Below are 7,220 nucleotides of genomic sequence, written 5' to 3'. Positions count from 1 at the left end.
ATTTAATATTTTATTTTATTTTATTTTATTTTATTTTATTTTATTTATACACCGCCTATCTGGTCTATATGACCACTCTAAGCAGCTAAAATTAAAAAAAAAATGACAGAGTAATTTGAAATGAGGTTTCAATTTGTGGTTGAAATGTGGTTTCTTGGACTGTGCATGTGCCCAGTGAAGAAGTACTAAAGTGAATGAATAAAGTCTGAGAAATGCAGAAAAGTGCAGACAATTGGAATATAATAATAAGCAACCAGAAAGAAAAAGTACAGATTGTTACAGTTTATCATTCTAAGTTAAAGAAGTGGGAAGAGAGGGTCTTGAAAGAGAAGAACTGGTCAAAGAGATTTGCAGACTAGGTTGGAATGAGACATAGTAGTAGTAGAAGTGTATAAGCCGCCTAGAGTGGTCTAATATGATCAGATAGGCGGGATAGAAATAAAATAAATAAATAAATAAATAAATAAAAATAATCCTTTTTTTTGTATTGGCATAAACTGGCTTTAGTGTCAAAAAACACTGATAAGATTCAAAAATCAAAAGTAAAAAAACATAAACAAATAAGATAAAAAAACTTCTCTTCATCCCAAAACATGGCTGTCAGGGATAATCCACTGGGATCAGGAGATTTTATTTTTATTTTGTTTTTAAGAAACATAAAATGTTGACATACTCCACGTATATGAAAAAGCCTTTCAAATCTGTAAAATGTTCATCAATTGCTTGGAGGAATGAACCAGATGGAATAGATTAAGTCCAAATCACAACTTCCTAATCTGAACAACCAGTTAGATACAGTCCTTCTTGCTTGGCTAGATCCAGAAATTAGCAACAGCTTTGAACAAAGACAACTGTTTACATTCTGTTATACCTGTAGAAATGTATGGCAGATTGTGCATATATATAATCCCCAGTGGTAGCCCAAGACACATTGCTACCTGAGGCAGAGCAGGAAATGACACAGACACAGCCTCCCCCAGTTTAAGATGTGTGGTACCTAAGCCATCCAAATTATTTTGGAACATGAAGCAGAACATTGTATGAGCACCTCCCCCATTTCTGGCAAAGTAAATTGAAATAATAAAGCATGCTACTAACAATGTGCTGTCATCCCACATCCACTACCAGATGTTACTCCTTCACGCTGCGCATTGGTAGGGCTATCAACTGGATCAGGCTGAGGACTCTATGAGCTCCCTGCACTTATTTCTGAATTGCTATATGTTGTCACAGCTCCTGAGAGAGTGCTGTATCGTATACAGTTACATTAGCCCTATCTTAAATACTTATTTTGGGAAATCTCAGTGCACGGCTTTTGCTCTTGGTTTCTTTTTCACCACTATATTCGTTCCTGAGGATTCCCCTCCAGGTTGCATTAGCTGGGTTGAATGAACGATTCAGGGTTGAACTCTTTTTATATTCCTTTTAAATACCTTGGCTTGATTAATTTGCTGAGGTCCTCATAAGAGCTTGCTCAAGTGACATATTTACAACTGTGCATTGTATTGTGGATCACACAATCTGAAATGCAGAGGGTCGAATGCAATAGCTGGTCCAAACTGGAGTGGACCCACTGAATCAACTGCTGAATGATGTCAGCCTTTACGTAATTGCTGCTGATTCAGTGATACTTAGGTAAAAGTTCTACTCTGCCTGTGATTGGCATCTGGATTGAGACCAGTCACTTTATGGTACATAGGCGATATTACTTTGCTCCCTTGGGCAAAAAGAATGGCAGGTCCCCTTCTGTTTGGTGAATTAGAAACCAAAAGGAAATGCTGCCTTAAAGAGGTGAAGTTTGCAGCATGGCATAAAATGGTACGGCTGTGTTTTTAGCTAGTCCTGCTGTCGAGTGATGCCTTTGCCTGATGCATCACTGCTGTTCATTATTAGATGGATATTCATGTCTAAGTAGGGGAGGTCTGCGCTCCTCCAGTGGGAGCAGGTGGTTGGAGGTTGTTTTGATGAGGTTAAAAAGCTCCTCCTACCTTTCCCCCAAGCAGCAGCAGCAAGCTGATCTGCGTCAGCAGTAATTGTGAGCCCCTGCACGCCTTTTTATTTTTTTTACAGCGAGGGTGAGTGCAAGCGGTACATCAATAGGAGGTCTCAAACGGAGACTCAGATGCTCCCTCTAAGTGGCTGCTCATTTCCTGGAGCCATAACACGGGCTAAAGGTTAACTGGCCCATTCTCTGTAGAGGAACCCATTTTTAGGGGTGGTGGGAGAGAGAAGAATGGAACAACGCTGCTTCCTTTCCTTTCCTACCTTGTGAGCCTGAATTCTCTCCGATTCCACTCTCCTATACACAAATACACAGACACAGGATTATTTTGCTAATCAGACTTCAGTGCAGCCGAGGATACGAGAGAGAGAGAGAGAGAGAGAGAGAGGGAGAGAGAGAGAGAGAGAGAGAGAGAGAGAGAGAATCTGTTGCCTAGATAGGAGGCTTTAATGAAGCTGCGCCCCTGGGGACAGCAGGCTGAAGTCGAGGGCTGCTGCTGCTGCTGCTGCTGCTGTGGCTGCTTCCCGATCTCTTGTCATTTCTTCACTTGCTCCTTCGCCTCCTTGCTGCTGCTTTTGTGTGCGCGCGCCTCTGTGTCTCGCCAATGGGCCTAAGGAAAGCCGACGGGGAACTGTCCAAGGTGCTAGAATGCTGGCTGCTTGGCTGCTGAAAGCAAGCGGATTGCAGAAAAAGAGGAGCCCCAGATTACTGCTCATAGCCGAAGGTAGGCTGCTCTTTGTTTGAGAATCCCTGATTAATCAGCAACAGCATCAACAGAGAGGGAGGGAGAGAAAGAGAGAGAAAGAGAGAGGCAGCGGCAGCCTGCTGTAGGCACAGAGAGGGAGTGAGAGAGAGACCGTTTCAACCTTCGGTGTAGAGGTGGCAATGAAAGAAAGGGAAAGAGAGAGAGAGAGACTGGAAGCATCTTGATCTTTTTTGTTGCAAGAGGCCATTTGAATAGGATGTTTTCTATCCCTGCTTTTTCTTTCTTTGGGTCTCCACAGTATCCACTCCAATGAGGCACCTTAGCCACCTCTCTCTCATTGCATACGTTGGTGCCGTGTTCTTCTGTGTGGTGAAGTGGGCAAACCAGCCCTCCCATTTCTTTGCCCTTGGACTTCAAAGCAGAGTGCCATTGGTGCCCCCTTGATACCTTCACCCGTGTTCTTTCCATGTGGATTGAAGATGCCAGATCTCGTCTTTCCCACCACCCTTGCATTTTGACACACAAACTTTCAAAGGTTATTTTAAATCCTGTGCGGAGAAGATTTCTCTTTCTGAGTGCAACATACTGACTTCAAGAGATGCAGAATACTACAGACTGGATATCTTTGCCAAGAAGATCTCAAGCACTTTAATTGAAGAAAGGAAGGGGGGTGGAAATAACATTGAGCTGATCTGCAAACCTGTCTATATGGTGCTGAAATATCCCTTCCAACTGCACTGAGATAAACCACAGGAAAGGGCTTTTACAGGCAAAAGTCTCCTTTAATTATTGCACTTAGCAGTCTCTTGAGGACTTTAATCTTGGTACGTATATGTGCATGTTATTTTCTTCTCTTTTTGAAAAATATTAAGTATGTCATTGAAGTATAGTGCTTTACAGAGGAATGCATTTGCAAACATGGAGTGGCATATAGCCCAGAAATGTCTAATGAAGAACTTTGTTTTGGAAATATTAATGAAATCGCAACTCAACCGGACAATCCTATCATGCCTTGGAGGTTATTTTATGCTTTTCTATACATCTAGCTTCCTGCTAAAAAGAACATTTGGTGGGCAGAGGTTTCACTTGTAAAGGCAGTCTTGAATTATTAAGATGTAGTGTGCTGTTAATTTTTGACACATTCATTGAGATAATACATAACAGCTGTGTTAGTTACTTGTGAGGCATGCCACGCCATTAATATTTTACAATCTTTCAAATAAGTTTCTCTTAGTCAAAGGATTTCTACTTTGTCTTCCCCGTTTTCCCAAAAGCATCTTAAAGAACAGGGGAAATGTACACTTAGGCAAACAGATGATAAATTTTCAAAATTAAAACACATATTGCCATAACAGTGTTGAGATAATCTTAATCTCCCAATTATGGGTAGTGCTGGCTGTAAGGCATCCAACTACATATTACTTGCTCATTAGGAAAGTATTTGGGACCCACACACATATTTAAAGTCTCTGTATAAAAAGTGACAGCTACTAGGAAGTACAGTAAACAACAATAACAATATTAGTACAGAATATCTTAGAAATTGTAAAAAGTGCAGTGTCTATTGTATAAACTCAGACCATCCCAAAAATCACAAGATATGTAAAGTTCTTGGTGTGAATCTGATGGTTAGTTGTTTCCAGTTACAGTAAATCTATTGAATTGGTGTGACTTGCATAAGTATTGATTTACATAAATCTTTTTAAGGAACTGAGTCCATTCTAATTCAGGCTAACTGGACCTAGCCCTTTGATTCTTTTATTAAAGATTTTGTATCTCCATAGAAGTGTAGCTCAAATGTGCTGCCAAGACATTTTTCTCATGCTTATGATGGAGTAATTTTAACCTTTTATAAGACTGGAGGAACACTGTGTGGTGTAATCGATAGAATGATGAACTAAGACTCAGGGACCTGGGTTAGAAGCTCTGTCCAGCCATGGAAACCCATGTGGGGTGGGGAATGGAACAGGTAAAACTGCCCCTTAAATATCTCAGTTGCTTTGCAAGCCCTATTAATGTCACTATAATTCAGTTCTGACTTGACAGCACATAACACACAAGTCTGAAATATATTTCCTTTCATAGTGTAAAAATAATTCACAGCAAGGGTACTCAACTACCCTTGTTTACTGTGTAGAAAGTTTGTGGAAAGCCTAGCCAAGAAGGAGAATGTCATAACTGTGAACTTCCATAGACTTGTCTCTATATTAACAAGTACCCTTCATGCTATACAGGAAGCCTAGAGTTTGCTTCCCAACACGTGGGCTATGTGGAATGAGGACACATTCCTTGATATATTTTTTAAGTGACCAGTTAACAACGCAAGAGCCAGACATAAGATAAGAGCTCCATTGACAATGTACCTGTCAAAGAAATAATTTGTCTTCAAAAAGCCATTTCATAAAAGGAGCAACTCCGAAAAGGTGGGAGGAGAACCCATGTGCAATACACATATGCCATTAGATCTTTAGCAAGGGTGCTGGAGTCAGCAGTCTGTAGAAATTGGATGTGGCCTAGCCTCTTTGCACTTAATGTCTTGTAAGCAGTTCAGACAGCACCAAATGAAATCGGAGCGTAAACTCTGCCACTGGAACTGTACACAATATTTGTGGTTAAAATACAAGACTCCAATGAGCTAATCCTTATGCTGGAAAATGCATGTGCTGAGAGGAGGATATAAAATGAGAGGGGAAGAGACAGAGGAAATGCAAGCCAACACTTGTAATAGTGGAATCACATCACATGACAAACTGCATAGCTGACCTCTTTAAATTCTTCTATCGATCTGAAAAGAAAACCACCAGTCCTTTAAAATATGATATGGAACCATTAAATCAATACAAAGTACATGACATCAGTGCAATGTGGAACTAACTTGTCATTATCTTCAATAAAATAATAAATTAATTAATTAATTTTAGCACCTGTTCCACGTTTTCATTCCTCTATAGTACTGAATTCTATATAATTCAAATCACACATGCAAATTGCAGGGTGGTAGGCATGTTGCCTGAAATACAACCAGCTGCATATAGCAAGTGGTATGGATAAAGATACTTGTGTCTTTGAAGTGATGTGTTTTGTAAAAGGGGAAAATTTGGGGAACGGCTTCAAAATGAGGGAATGCTGTAGTGTGGCAAAGTGAACAATGCCAGAGTGTGCATGGAGTTCTTTCATCCAAATGGAAACTATACTGTAAACTGCATGGCTCAACTGAGGTTTTATTTTTTTAGCAGAGTTTGGAAAGTTAGTTTTCAAAAAAAGAGGATTATAATGACATGGTGATGCCTTTCATAATGTGAAGACCATTTCTCTAGAGCACCGCTTAGGTCTGGATTGCCTTAGCATGTCATTATATTCACTCTTCTTAAAAGTAACAAGCTTTGATTTTAGGATTAATATACGAATTCAGAAGATGTGGCATCCTCCTTCTCCTGGCACTGACACTATGCCAGAATGCAGAAAACCTTGGGGCTCCTTTCCTTAATCAGAGTCCCAGTGCAGACTCTGAGTTCATACCACTTTAGTAGAGAGGATCTCTCTGGCTTTAGATCCCCTCTTTATGGAGGATTTCCCCTTTGCACATGAGAACTGGCTCCCATTTACCAATCTAAATCTGTGCAGATTTACTCCTACTGGTTATATATCTGTCTCACTTTTCCTTTCCTGCTCCCCTCTGTATTCTCAAAAACCACCCTATGAGGTAGGTCAGTCTGAGAGACTGGCCCAATCTTATCAAGTGAGTTTCATGTCCTGAATCCTAGTCCAGCAATAAAACCACTACACCACACAGGGTCTCCGATGCACAAACAACTGGCTACTGTGCACCTGTAACCTTGGGCAGAGTGTCTTCCAAAATTTTGCATATCTAAGAAAAGGAGGAGTGGGAGGAGTGATTCCAAGCCCACCTATCTCACAAAAAGAGTTCAAGAGATGACGTGGCCAAAGCCAGGATTAAAATGCAGTTCACTGCTGTAGGAGATGTATCCAGCATCTTTTTTACATGTGCTGTTCTTATTTAACTAGGAACGATCTTAGCTGAAGCAGGATAATATTCCTCTCATTAGATGGTGCTCTTTACATCTTAATTCTGCAAAGTTTTTCATCATAATTTGAAAAAAAAATCAGAGATGCTTGATTGTCTTATTGCTAGATTAAAAGCTCAATCAATTATTCATCCTCTTTCACAGAAATGACATATGAATTGTCAAAATGACATTGAAGGTAGTTTGTGGTAGCACTCAAGGGTAGGGTGGGGAAACTGCACAAAATTATTATTCAGTGAATCCAACCTTGCCATAAACTGAATAAACTGGCAGGAAGAATAAAAAAAATTTAAAAAATTCACTGCTACAGTTCATTTCTTCCCTGCTGACAGCTGATTGCTGGGGCTGATTCTTAGGTATTTCCGATTATCCCGTTACTGTATCTTGGCTCTAGCTGAGACAGGATGAGAAAAAGGTGAGAATTTTAAACCATGTTGCATTTTTAAAAGGGAATGATCTTCCCTAG

The 7,220-nt window shown here is 40.1% G+C and overlaps 1 protein-coding gene across 6 annotated transcripts in view; it reads left to right on the top strand.

The window, feature by feature from the left end:
• The first annotated feature begins 2,052 nt into the window (after nucleotides 1-2,052).
• The window catches only part of NYAP2 (neuronal tyrosine-phosphorylated phosphoinositide-3-kinase adaptor 2), a 170,960-nt gene continuing 165,792 nt past the window's right edge, over nucleotides 2,053-7,220 (top strand). For 4 of the 6 annotated variants that reach the window (XM_078389179.1, XM_020792642.3, XM_020792643.3 and 1 more), the window contains exon 1: nucleotides 2,053-3,532. The gene's annotated coding sequence lies outside the window, so the exon portion shown is untranslated. The remainder of the gene's footprint in view (nucleotides 3,533-7,220) is intronic. The other 2 variants (XM_078389178.1, XM_072995980.2) reach the window with 1 other exon arrangement.

The sequence above is a fragment of the Pogona vitticeps genome, chromosome 3, assembly GCF_051106095.1.
Source record: "Pogona vitticeps strain Pit_001003342236 chromosome 3, PviZW2.1, whole genome shotgun sequence".
NCBI lineage: Eukaryota > Metazoa > Chordata > Lepidosauria > Squamata > Agamidae > Pogona > Pogona vitticeps.
This window is presented reverse-complemented; position numbering and strand designations above follow the sequence as displayed.